Raw genomic sequence first — 13,860 nt, 5'->3', positions numbered from 1 at the left:
ATCAAACATTTATTTCGTTACATAAATATAAAAGTAGATGTAAAGATATCTTTAATAACACAATAATCATCTAAGACAAGTACAAAGGTTTATTGTGATATCTTTTATGTAGAAACATTTAATATATCTCTTTGTTAATGTTGAGCAATGCTAATATTTATAAGGGATGTTATAGTGGTATTAAAGCTTATTTTTATATATTTGAACAAATTCCTTAGGAGCAAGAGTACTAAGAGTAGAGTTGATGGTGAGAGAAGATTGGATTAGTTTATGGACATTGCAAATCCACTTTCGATGCACATGAATTTAATGAATTTGACAAATGATTTCCCCCTACCCTGAAAACTAGATTTTACACTCATTTTAAACTACTAATATAATTGTTTAGTTTTTTTGTCCTCTCCTAAAATGGCTAATATCAAATTTGTAGACATGGTTAAAAATCAAATAAGTGCCTTTTTATAGTAGTGAATAACAATGAATTACATTGGATGGGAAAGACAAAAGGTGAATGATCAATCAAATTCTTTTATTTTTGGACCTTAAAATTACAAACAACAAATATATGAAAAAATATGTTACATAAATATCATTTCGTACATATCTTAGATACTCTATTGGTAACAAATTGGTCATCTTCCAAACATAGACATTCTTTGATATTTCTATTTGTAAGAAATTGTTTATCTTCCAAACATAGACATTTTGTCAATTAATGCAATGAAGGGCAAGTGAGTTAAGACCTTAATATTGTGTTAATCCACTTTCTCATTGCCTTTATAATCAACACTTTTGGTGCCACATAGGAATTTTGCTATAATTTTGCTATTTGAAAATATTCCTTTTATTGAGTAAACTTGAATTAAGAGATTCTTCTCTTTTCCTTACAACTCTATTACTATGGTTGCTTGCCTACTAATTAAACTCATGTGCTAAATTCAATTCGAAATGATTCTAAGTTACTTCTAGTGGATGGTTCTATTTGTTATAGAGGGAATATGTAAATTAATGAACTACTATCAAATAAAAAGAATCATTGTGTGTAATCTTGGTAGATCATCCTCATTATTTTCTTTGCGTGAACCTAAAATGCCTTTAATGATGGCTACAGTACATACATATTGAAATGAATAGAAAGTGTATATATTTTGGAATCATACTCTTTCCTTGTTTGAAATCATTTGATTGAGAAAAGTGGATGAGAGTACTTCCTTTTATCTTTTTACTAATAAGTGCCAGTTGACTTTACATTCCTCATACTGTGAACACTCATTGATTAGTGTGATAAATGAATCCTTACATTGTATTGAGATTAGTGATAAAAATCCTTGTTTAATTGATGTAATTTAATGTTATCAGTTCATCTAACATGATGGGAGTCTAAAACATTTATGTTGATATTCTTATTCATATGAGGCTTCTTGCAGCGCTTGAGTTTCAAGTTTTATCTAGTTTATTGGTTTAATGGATTTCTAATGAGTAAAAAAATGCACATAGCCTTGAACATAAAATTAAATGTACACCTATGATTAGGCTTGTAGTCTGTAAATGCATATGACCTTGAATGCATTACATTTCCTTAATTAGTAAGCATTAGATTACTGTGTGCCTTTGCGTTGATAGTACACAAGAAATCATTATTAAATTCTAATTTATTTATACCTCATTAATGGTGCATTATGTTACTTTTTGGTAAGGAAGTTGTTACTTTACTTTGGAAATAACTCATGTTAAATGGAATGTCTATGCGTTGATAGTGAATAACAAACAACTGGTTAAGAAGTTTCAAAAGAAGATGTTTTGATTATCTTTCATAGATATAAAAAAATCGCTTATGCAAATGGTGCATTGAAAATATTGAACTGCTTAAGAGATATTGGTAGAATTATGAACTTAATGTATAGAATGATTATATTCTGAATATGTATAGAAGACATGTGAATCATGATGAGCTATGCATCCTTGCATTTTCTATGTATGAAATTGTTAGAAAGTAAAGTCCACTAAGATAGTTGAGAGCGGGTGGGGGGGAAAGGTGAATTGGTTATTAGATCAATATAATTTTTATCAACCTTACTAAACTTTAAACATGTGAACAATATAATCAACAAACATAAGAAGATACACATACACAGTAACACCATATATGTTAACTAGGAAAACTCTTGGTCAGAGGGAAAACCCTAATGGGGATGGTACCCACAAAATGATGTACTAATATATAAGTTCCATGTAAGAGGATTGACTCTATTAGGAGCCAATGAAATACATTCAGTACATATCAATCCCTATTAGGAGATTCCAACCTTGTTAGGAGTTGTAGAAGGTAGATGCACCCATTGTCCAAACAAGTTCAGGGGAAAAACCATCAAACTCACTATCTAACTAGCCTACATATTATTCCTTTTAGAATAATAGAAATGAAACTAAGCTCTGCAACTCAAACTCTTTCTCTGTCCTCTTACTCTGCCAATGCTGCACCAAATACCTCTTAGATCTCAAAACTAGATCTTCAAATTTGCATTACACTGATCCCTTACTCACGTTTACCAACTTCGCATATTACTTGCACAACTATCACTTACACACATTTTACACTTCATCACAAGGAAAGTAACTTTCCTTTATACCATGTCCTCAAAATAATTTACTAAGACCTTAATTAATTATAATAGGACCTCATTAAGATACTACATTCATTACATCTTTTCACAATTATAAAACACTATTGACTCACAGTAAATGCAACTTTTCATATTTGTGATTTCAAACCTTCCGCACTCGTTGACGTCATCATCAGGCTGTCACTATCTAACTTTGCTCATCATGATTCTATCCCTGTTAAGAGATACAATCCAAACACTAGAAACCATTTCTATGGTACTATGTCTGTACACTGTCTTCTATAAATCAAAAATAACTTTCACACGTCTTTGACTTTCTAGACACACACTTGTCCATGTCATCAGGACACACTATAGAACATATCCTCAATTGTACTAGACCTCATCATCAATACACAATCCATATGGCCTCGTTCTTTGTTTGGTACTCTGTTAGTCTTTAAAGAAACAATACTATGTTGACATCAATGACAAACATAGTGATGATTGTAACATGTCAATCATGCTATTAATCTCCCCAACTATTTTGTTAATGCATAGGGTACTCCCCCAAATAAATACCCTCAACATTCATGCTAACAATCTCCCCCTTTGGTATTGATAACAACATAGATGAAAAACATCTAAGTTCCAAGAATACCAAATCCAACTCTGTTGTTGTTGTTGCTTTCATCTTTTCAAATCCTCTTCATCAATCAAATCTAAAACATACAATAATAACTCTTCATATGTGCTTCCTCATGTTTACATGGATGGCATCAATTGTTCACACTTCTCCCTCATTGATATAACTCAATGTGCTTCATCTCTCTCTGGTACATCTCTCCCCCATTGTACACTTTTCCCCATTCATAGGATATGTTTTTCATGCATTCTCTCCCCTATTGACATCAATGAAAAATGCATCATTATGTCAATCAACTACTCAAAATCTTCCACCAGCTCAAGTGTCCAAAGACATTGTTTCATACTAGCTACCAAGAGTCCTTAGTGACTCTTCTCAACCACAAATAGTCCCCCATACAAGAAGCATCGACATTCAGTCCAGATAAATGATAGTGCCTTGTACCATGAGACTGATGCAATCTCTACATCATCTAATTTGAAGTAGAGAGGGGCATAACCCCAAGCATACCTTGCAAATTCTCAGATGTATCCTTAGGCAAAGGCTTCGTAAAAATATCTGCAATCTTCTCTTTTGTATTAACATACTCTAATATGATTTCTTTCTTTGCAAATTTCTCTTTAGAACATGATACTGAATAGATATATGCTTAGTCTTAGAATCTAACACAAGATTCTTAGACATACTTACTATGCTTGTGTTATCACAATGCATGATAACAAGTTCTAACAACTCTATCCTAATATCCTTTAGCATTTGTTTCATCCACAAGATCTGATTACAATTGTTTGTGGCTGCTATATACTCTTCTTTTGTCGTACTTCATGAAATACAATCTTGTTATACCAATTTCATTCTCTATATTTGGACTGGTGTGAGTTAGATATTACAAACCTGCTATCATGGGTTTGTACTTCTTTTGTTCAACTATAGGTGTCTCATCTTTTTTAGTGTCATGCCATAAATTTTAGCAGAAAAAAACAACCAATTTTATTATTTATTATTATTATTTTTCTTTAAAAGGTACATTAACATTTATTATTTAGTTGAATGATTTGGTGTACACTATGCAAGGGTTTACACTCCTATCAGGTTGTGGTTATACTTGACTGTTACTCTGTGTAATTAAATGTGTGAGTTGCTTTCTAAGTTTATAGTTTACAATGAAGATTCAAAAATTACCTAACTAAATTTGTCAATCAGATTAAAGGAACACTATTCATATTTAAACTTGGAGTTGTTTAAGTTCACTAATGGATCAAGATGGCTTCACCCGGGGGTTCAGATTATGAGCCCTTATTGTTTTGTACATAAACCAAGACACTTTGATGTGTAGGTGTGATCCAAATTATGAAAATATAATGGTGATAGCCCTAAGAACTGCCACGAGAGGATGAATCATTAATCAATTTGTTTCCATCAGTATTAGGGTTACCCTTATATCAATTATTATTATACTTACTAGCATTAGTTAACTAGTATAGTTGTAACTTAAATACTCCCATAGCCCCTATTCTTCGGTTACATCTTTCATGAAAATGCTAACATTATCATTATCAATGATTAAATCAATCAATTATTAAATCAAAGCTACTATGCCTGGAGTCATTGTGCCATTATTATCCCGATCAGATTACTATCTAATCTCGTACCTCTTCAAATTGACATCAAAACATCGTTAATTCTGGCTAAGAACAATGGCAATGGCCAAGAAATTATGTATCAACATATTCAAAATTAAGTGTCCTACTTGTTTATCTTATCTATTCTACTCCCGACCAAAATAACCACTAAATAATATAATGTATATTTGAATAATATAATATAATATAAATTATATATATAGATATATATACAATAATAATAATATAATACATATCTCTAATTACCCATTACATCCCCAAATTCCTATAATCCTTTAATGTTATCATCAAGTATCCTAAATTAATAACATATTAACATTACCATTTAAATGATTAAATAAGCCAACTTTTATATCAACATAACTTGTTAACTTGAGTGCCACAATAAAATTTCAATGAAGATTACACTAGGATTAACCCCACTTGTCCTACCAATCTAGGTTTAAAAAAAAAAAACTAAAACTACTTTATTATCTTTATTTCCTTTCACTTCCATCTAACACTTAGACTAGGCTTAGCCTTCATCATTATGGTATTGCAGCTGTCATGTAACTCAAATCTTATGCAAACTAGACCTTCCTCCCTTTTCCAAATGCATGCTTTTATGGTCAACTTTGTATATAGACAGATTTTGTTTAAGAGCAAAGCACAATAAAGTTTACTAAGTTTCCTCCATGTTGACTTGCCACATGGGTGCCTAGGGGTGAGTGGAGGTAGGTGAGAGGATAATGGAAAAGTGTGCGCACTTCCATAGGCACCCTCAATTATGTTTCCTTCCCAAACCTAAGAAGAATTTCGCTATCATGAAGGTGAAGGGAGTTCAAGATATTGTCAGCACTATTTAAGACCAAGGTACTCTTCTTCCATGCCCCCAGGAGATGACGCCTAGGAATGATTGCACTTGCATTGCATATTCATATTTTACTTTGTTTTTGTTTTTTGACTTCGTTTATGATCATAAAGATGGCGCCTCAGAATTCAAAGAGCTATCCCAAGAGTCAATAATGACATTTCTTTTAACACTATAGCAGATATATGTATATTTTTTATTTTTTTCTTTATGGATAGTGATTAGACACTTATGTCATATAGTTCATTGTTTTTTCTAGCTAGGAATGTCTTATTCTTTTAGAGTCCTAGGTAGGTTCTTAGCCAATAAAATATTACTCTGTAATAGTATGAACTATATTTTGTGTTTGCCATACAATTTCCAGAATGATATATGTGCTTCTACAGGCCTCTTTTATATGTATTTTTGAAACTTACTTGTTGATTTAGGTCTTACTATGCAGTCTTTTAGGATTGTTGTTTAAAGTCTTAATGATATTAACTTATCATCATATTATGCATCATGCTCAACAAAATCAACTATTGCAATTTCATCAAAATCTACGTAAGTCTCTTATGAATCCCTGGTTAATAATTTCCATGAACCTCAAATGCTATGCATTTAAATGATACCCATATTACATAGTATAATCATCTACATATTCATTTAACTATCTATTATAACTGATTGAGCACATAATTGAATAACATAGTAACTAAACTAATCTTATGGCAATTGAGAAAATAAGAAGATCAGAATGATAATGTTCTATTCATTTTGACGGGAGTATCAAAACAAACAAAGTTCTTTCCTCTATCATGTTTCAAATTTAAGTTTGGATATCTTGACATAATTCTTTCCTACATGTTCTTGCAAATTTACTTTCAACACAACCAACCATGAACTAAATCATTTCAAACTCAATGGAGATACCATACATTTACATGGATTAGTAACACCTCTCTCTATGGCCCATATGAATGGAGACAACACCACATTATACAATGCAATTTTCCCACTTAACAAGTGGAGATTTATCTCTCCATCTCAATACAATAATAATGGATCTCCTCCACTACAAGAAAAGACTCCATGACATCAAGCTTTCAATGTTCTCCAAATGAATACTTGCACAAAGAAACAAATAGGGAACCATGGAGGCTCACCTCCCAACCTAGGCCTCAAGGAGGCCACCCACCGAGCTCGGGGAAAAAAAACATAAACAGTTGCATTCTTCACATTCCCATGCCATGCAAATACACCACAATAAAACTAGATTTAACACAAGACATCACAACATATCCCATCCAAGGTTATGCACAAAGATTCAACAAATGAATCAAGAAACGGGTGAAGGTGGGCTCTCATCATGAGGAGGGTTGCTTAGCCTTTATTCACAATTTGCACATCTTTGCAATATCAAAATGCCCTTTCGAGGCAATCAACATCTTCCCTTCTTCATACCACCTTATACCTCCCAAGATGCAACTGAGCAAGATAATTTGCATGCCATAAAAACATATTCAACCATTTGCACACATGGGAGAACTCCTCAACTCCATGTGTGAGCCCAACTAACCCCTTCACCCCAGGCATCTCTTCCCTCCCAAGGGTGAGTGATGCCTCACACCCAAATTCACAAGACATATAACATGAAACAACAAATTCAAGAAAGACTCCCACAACACTACCCACATGCAACATACAACAAGATCTATTCACAAATACACCACAAGACACCACAATCCCATCATGCAATGAAAACACCATTCTAACCTACATGCAAAAATGAAGAGACTTCATGGATCATGTTACCAACTTTCCTCCAAGCTAGGCAATGAATACTTGCAGTAGATCTCCCTTCTCTTTCTTCAACCTTATTAGTCTCTAAAAGTAGAGAGTTTCCAAGTGAGTTTCAATTTAGACATGCCTCTATTTATAACCCTCTTATTTTCGGATTCAATGGAAAATGTCATTTTCATGGGGTTTCCTAGGTCCACTAGACACCATAGAGGTCATTAATAACTCGCTAACCTATAGGACTAACATGGGTAAGGTTAGTTTTAATCACAATTGGCCTTAGAGTTACTTTATGACCTTCCTAAAGCTAGGCAATTCAAATTTCAAATTTCTTTTCCTAAGGTAATAACCTTGTCCCCTTCTAACTAAGGTAATAATCAAGTTTCCCAATGGAGGCATATAACACGGAGCAAGGTGGCCACATGATCCATTAACGAACAACATGTCATTTTCCATAACCAGTACAAGTGTCAAGTGACACACACAAAATGCACTAAAACGTTACCCGTAACCCATTCAAATCTATGCATGAAGACCTTACCACACACATACATCACACGTTCACGAAATAAGAACGTCACAACGAGGTTTACGAATCTTACAAAGATTCACCTTGGCAGAGTCATTAAACATGTGTCTATACCTTGTTTCCCTATTAAGTTTCCATGGTTCAACTTTCCTGCACACTCAACTTAAACATCAGTAACCCAATAAAATAATATAGTATATATACAAACACGTACAACATTGATCCAATACCTCATACTTCTCATTAACATTTGCAATTAATTATCATCTAATCATTTTTGTTCTAAGTACTATCAGTAAAACATTGCAATATCATATTCCATTTAACTTTCATCTAAGTGCATATTCAAAACATTACATTACCATTCTCATAAAATATTTAAAACATTGAAATATCAAATATGTGTATTAACAATAATCTTTCTTAATATAAATCCTTTTCAATCAGACTATCATCACAACTCTTTCTCACATAACAATGAAACTTTAAGTCATCTTTAGTGAATCGTAAAAACAATATAAAATGGATCTTAACATATATGTCCTAAGTGAAAACCACTAATGTATAGACCGATTAACTAGTAACTTTAGATCAAGTTAAACATAATGATGTTCCTAACAATATCCCTTTATCACATTATTAGAGGTTTATGTGATTTTCCAGGTTTAATTCCATAGATTGTTAGAATGTTTCATTAATTATGTCATAATAATTTAGAACCAATTTTCAAACATATCCATGTATTTGATTATCATCATAACCTATACTCATAGTTGTTCTTAGTAGGCTGAATGTTATTTTATCCTTCTTAACTGCCCAGTAGATCATCCCTAGTGTCTCATGGTCAGGTTCTTGTCTTGAATATCTTACATCTCGTTTCCATGTGGTCTTATCTTATCGACCTAATGTTACTGGATAAAGTATCAAAACCTACATTAGTCTCCTATAGGATCTCGAAATGTAAATCATAACTCAATTAACTCCTAACCATAATTATTTCATCCAGACCTAAAAGAGAGTACTAGTGTGGGCCTTACATTTAGATAACTTTTGACTAGTTATCATAGGTGTACTAATAGGATTTCAACTTTCCAAACCAAATCTCTTCAACAAATCTTTCAAATACTTAGTTTGTGATAGGGAAATGTAATCATTATTTTGCATAATCTATAAACCTAAGAAACATTTCATCTCACCAATCATAATCATCTCAAATTCATAATCATCTCGAATTCATTCTTCATTTCATCAACAAATTTGTCCCTTGCTTCATCATTACCTCCAAAGATCATTGTAAGGAAAACTCAGGTGCGGAAACAACTTCCTACACTAATCTCATAAGAAAAGTATGATGCAAATCCTATTAAAATCTTCTACACGTACAGATTCAATATTATGTAAACAACAATATTGCAGCCAACCATGCATATAGAAAATAGACAGAGAAAGAAAAACATAACACAAGGATTTGCCGGTGGGGAAAAACCTTTCGGTAAAACAACCCCACCCCTTCAGAACGTACACAATGTATTATCTTCAACATGAGGTTACAATACACTTGCAATGCAAGTTCAACATCAACAATAGAAGACTCCAGTAGCTACTCGCAGTACCAACAATACAAATTTCTTGCATCGCATCTCTTCGCAACCCTAAAGCGCTTATAACATGCACTTCACTTTAGGGCTACTCCCAAAGGTAAACTATATTAGGGTTTTACCATTCTCCGAGAAAATAGGAACCCCAAAAAAATTTTCAGGGTGATGCCCCGAACCCCACTATTGGGATAGAGTGTACAGTACTCAAAATATCTTAGTTGCCACATGTCTTCACCTGTCATTGAATCTTCCTAACATAGCTCTTATGTGTCATAGGAATCCATCATAACCGTTTTAGTCATGATCTCCTTACACACAATTCAAGATGTCGACACATCAACATTATTTGCAAGAAATACAATTTACAAAACAAATAATAAGAATAGGAATTATACAAGGTTGAGACACCTTATTCCTAACAATCATGTCATCTACAAATATCATAATAATCAACAAGACATTCTCAATTTCTTTCAAATATAAGTTACTATATGTAGTACCTTTCACAAATCCAAAATTTTCCAAATACTTGTCTAGCTTTGCATATTGGGTTCTAGGTGTTTTCTTTAGTCAATACAATGGTTTGTTCAACTTTCATACCATGTCTCCTTCTATTATCAAAGAAATTCTTCAGGATGCTCAATGTAGATTTCTTCTTCAAGTTCTCCATTTAGAAATGCTAACTTCACATCCATCTAATACACTTTGAATTTCTTACTTGTTGCATAAGCCAAAAACATCTTTCTTCAATTCTAGCAACATGTGCAAATGTCTCTTCATAGTCTATACCTTATTGTTGTGAATATCCTTTGTATACCATTCTAACTTTGTTTCTCACAACCTCTCCTTGTTCATTCATCTTGTTTACGAAAACCCACTTAGTTCCTATAACATTCTTATCTTTAGGTATAGGAACCAAGTACCATGTCTAATTCTTCATAATTTTGATCTAGTTCTTCCTTCATTGCTTGAATCCAATGATCATCCTTACATGCTTCATCTGCACTCTTTGGTTCAACTTGAGAAATCAAACATAATTATTCATGAACTCTATTTCTTATCATAACTCCTTTTTCTTTGCTTCCAATAGTCTAATTAAAAGGGTGATTCTTTATCAAATTCTTATTCGGTATCACTATCTCAAATCTTACTTCTTCTCTAGGTCCAGATCTTGGTTCTTCTCTCCATTCCACAATTTGAATGTCATTTTAGAAATCATTGTTAGTCTCAAAGAAGGTTTCAACATTTTCTTGAATGGGCTTAGGATTAGCTTCTTCTTCATCAGAATTATAATCAAGCATTCTCTCTTTAACTCCAAACTTCTCATCCACTCTTTCACATTTGCACTCTCAACAATAGTCTTAGTTCTCTTATTAAAACATCTATAAGATTTTATTTTCAATGAATAACCAAGAAACATACCTTCATCACTTCTTGCATCAAACTTACCAATGTCATCACTCTTGATATAACATTTACTTCCAAAATTTTTAAAATATTTCACTAATGATGCATGTTCAAACCATAATTTGTAAGGTGTCTTATTTACACCTTTTCTAATATGTACTTTTCTCATTATATAAATTGCTTCTCTCCAAATTTTTTTTGATAAATCATTCTCAAACATCATGGCTCTAGCTACTTCTATTACAAACCTATTTCTTCTTTCAACAATTCCATTATGCTTAGGAGTCTTTTGATAGCTGTCTCTTAATGCCATTCACAACACAAAAGGTGTTAAACTCATTCAAGGTAAATTATCCGCCTCTATATGATCTTAAACATTTAATCTTCAATCCAGACTCATTCTCAACTCTATTCTTAAAGAGACTTTTCTTTAAGGAATGCTACCCACACCATCGTTGTAGAATCCTCTTGTCTTAGTAGGACCACTAAGATTCGTCTAAAAAATCTCTAATTTTTCTATTGTAGTAAACTTCTTGCTAGGAAAGGAGATTTTCTTCTTCTTAGCCATACCACATTCCTTGCACACAACATTAGTAGGCTTCACAATTTTCGGTAAATCTCTAACAAAAAATGTATTACTTACCTTCACAATATTATCAAAATTTATATGAATAAACTTTCCATGCCACAACCAACTGTTATCAACCTTTGCAATCAAACATGTCATCTCTATAGGGTTTAGTTGAAAAATATTACCTCTAGATCTTGTACAAGTGCCAATCAACTTACCATCTCTGTCCTTAATAATGCATGTCTTTTCTATGAATTGTAATTGATATACCTTATCAACCAATTGTCCAACACTCAATAGGTTATGCTTTAATCTATTAACAAAGTAACATCATCTGTGTTAGTTTTCCCATTAAAAGTGATAGATCCTATTCCCTTGATATGAGAAGCCACATTGTTACCAACTTTGACAATACCTCTATCATGAATATTAATCTTCAAATTATTCATGTCGTCACTAGTGATATGATTTTAAAAAACCATTGTCTATGATCCAATCAACTTTATTTTCAACCTACAACACTAAGGCTTTCTTTTCTTTGACTTCTATTTCAAGATTTTCTTCTTTTATAGCGACAAATCCTAACTCATCTCCATGCTTTCACTTTAAACTCTCTCATCAAACACATCAGCTTCATTTGCATATAGACAATCTCTAGGCCTTCTAAACTTGAAATTCATTTTGTACTTTTTCACTCCTTAAGGACACTTAGAAGCATAATGATAAAATTTATCACAAGTCCAACATTTAAAGACTTTCTTACCATCTGGTTCTCTCTTTACCAACAAGAAAATTCCTTCTTCAATCCTTCTATCTTCCTCAAATCTAGATTTTCTATTACTGGCATAATGTCCACTAGTGCTTGCACTTCTCGAAAAGGAAGGACAAACACTTATGCACTAAAATAGGGTAAACTTTAAGAAACCCCTCTCCGAAAAAAAGAAATAAATTATTGGTGAATCTTTCATTATTTTGAAAAATCAAATTATTTTTATTGGCAAATCTCTCAATTTTTTAATTTTAAATATTCTTTACATTGGCAATTATTTTGGAATCATAAATTTTGAGTAGAAAATATTGGCGAATCTCAACAATAATAGGAATTTTGCTAATCATCATGGAATATTACAAATCAAAATTGAACATGTTTTATCTCATGGAAATTATGAGGTTAATTACATTATATTTTAAATCAATAGTGAAAAGTAGATATTGGTAATATATCCCTAAAGTAACTAATAATTATGATAATTATTGGTGAATTTATTTTAATTTCTTTGATAATATATAATATTTAGGTGAATCAAATCTAATCACGTATCAAATATTGTGGCGAATCTTTGAGTTTAATTTTTTTAATAAAATAAATTATTGAGCGATTTTAAATATAGTAGAACTAAATTTAATCAAAATTTGGCAATTTAGGTTTCATTAAATCATAAATTATTAGCCAAATTACTAGCAAAAAATTCTAAAATTTGCAAAATTACAAAATTCACCACTAAAAAACACCCTACACTAAAAGCAGTTTCCACTCTAGGAAAATCTCTAGCCTGTTTGAAATTTACTTTTGCTGCTTCCAATATTCCATGAAGAGTCTCTTTGGTAAATTTCTCAGTACAAGGTATCCCTTGTTCAATCATCTGCGATGTCTTCTTGAATGGTGGTGTCATAGTTTTCAAGATCTTCCATATAATCTCATCTTCATCTTTAGATCTATTACAAGAGTTAATTCCTACAACAATTTTTGATATTCTACCAATATAGCTTCTTACAGATTCATGTTCCATCATCTTAGCCCCTTGAAACAAACATATCTAGTTTTGTAATATGATTCTCTTAGAAGGCTTATCACCTTCAAAAGTAGATTCTAAAGCTTTACAAATTTCTTGAGATAAATCTAAGGATTTTACCTAACTATATTCATTTTCAGGAAGAACAAACAAAAGTGCTTCTCTGGCAAGAATGATACACATAAATAAATCTCTTTCAGCTTTACTACATTCTTCAAGTTTTCTTTATTCCACAATTTTCTTTCCATTCTTCATCATCAACCAATATCTTGGACACATGCATAATATATGTGTCTTCATCTTGTCTTTCCAGTTGTCATAGTTAACTCTATCAAACTTAAGATTTTCTTTTTTGAAAAGTCCTGCCATTGATATCCTTTAGTTGTTAAGCTTTTCTTTCAAGCACTTGATGCTTTGATACCAATTGTTAGGAAGTAGAGT

Source organism: Cupressus sempervirens, chromosome 5 (assembly GCF_028749045.1).
Source record: "Cupressus sempervirens isolate cs-2001-9-10 chromosome 5, ASM2874904v1, whole genome shotgun sequence".
NCBI classification, from domain to species: domain Eukaryota; kingdom Viridiplantae; phylum Streptophyta; class Pinopsida; order Cupressales; family Cupressaceae; genus Cupressus; species Cupressus sempervirens.
Note: the sequence above shows the minus strand (reverse complement) of the source record.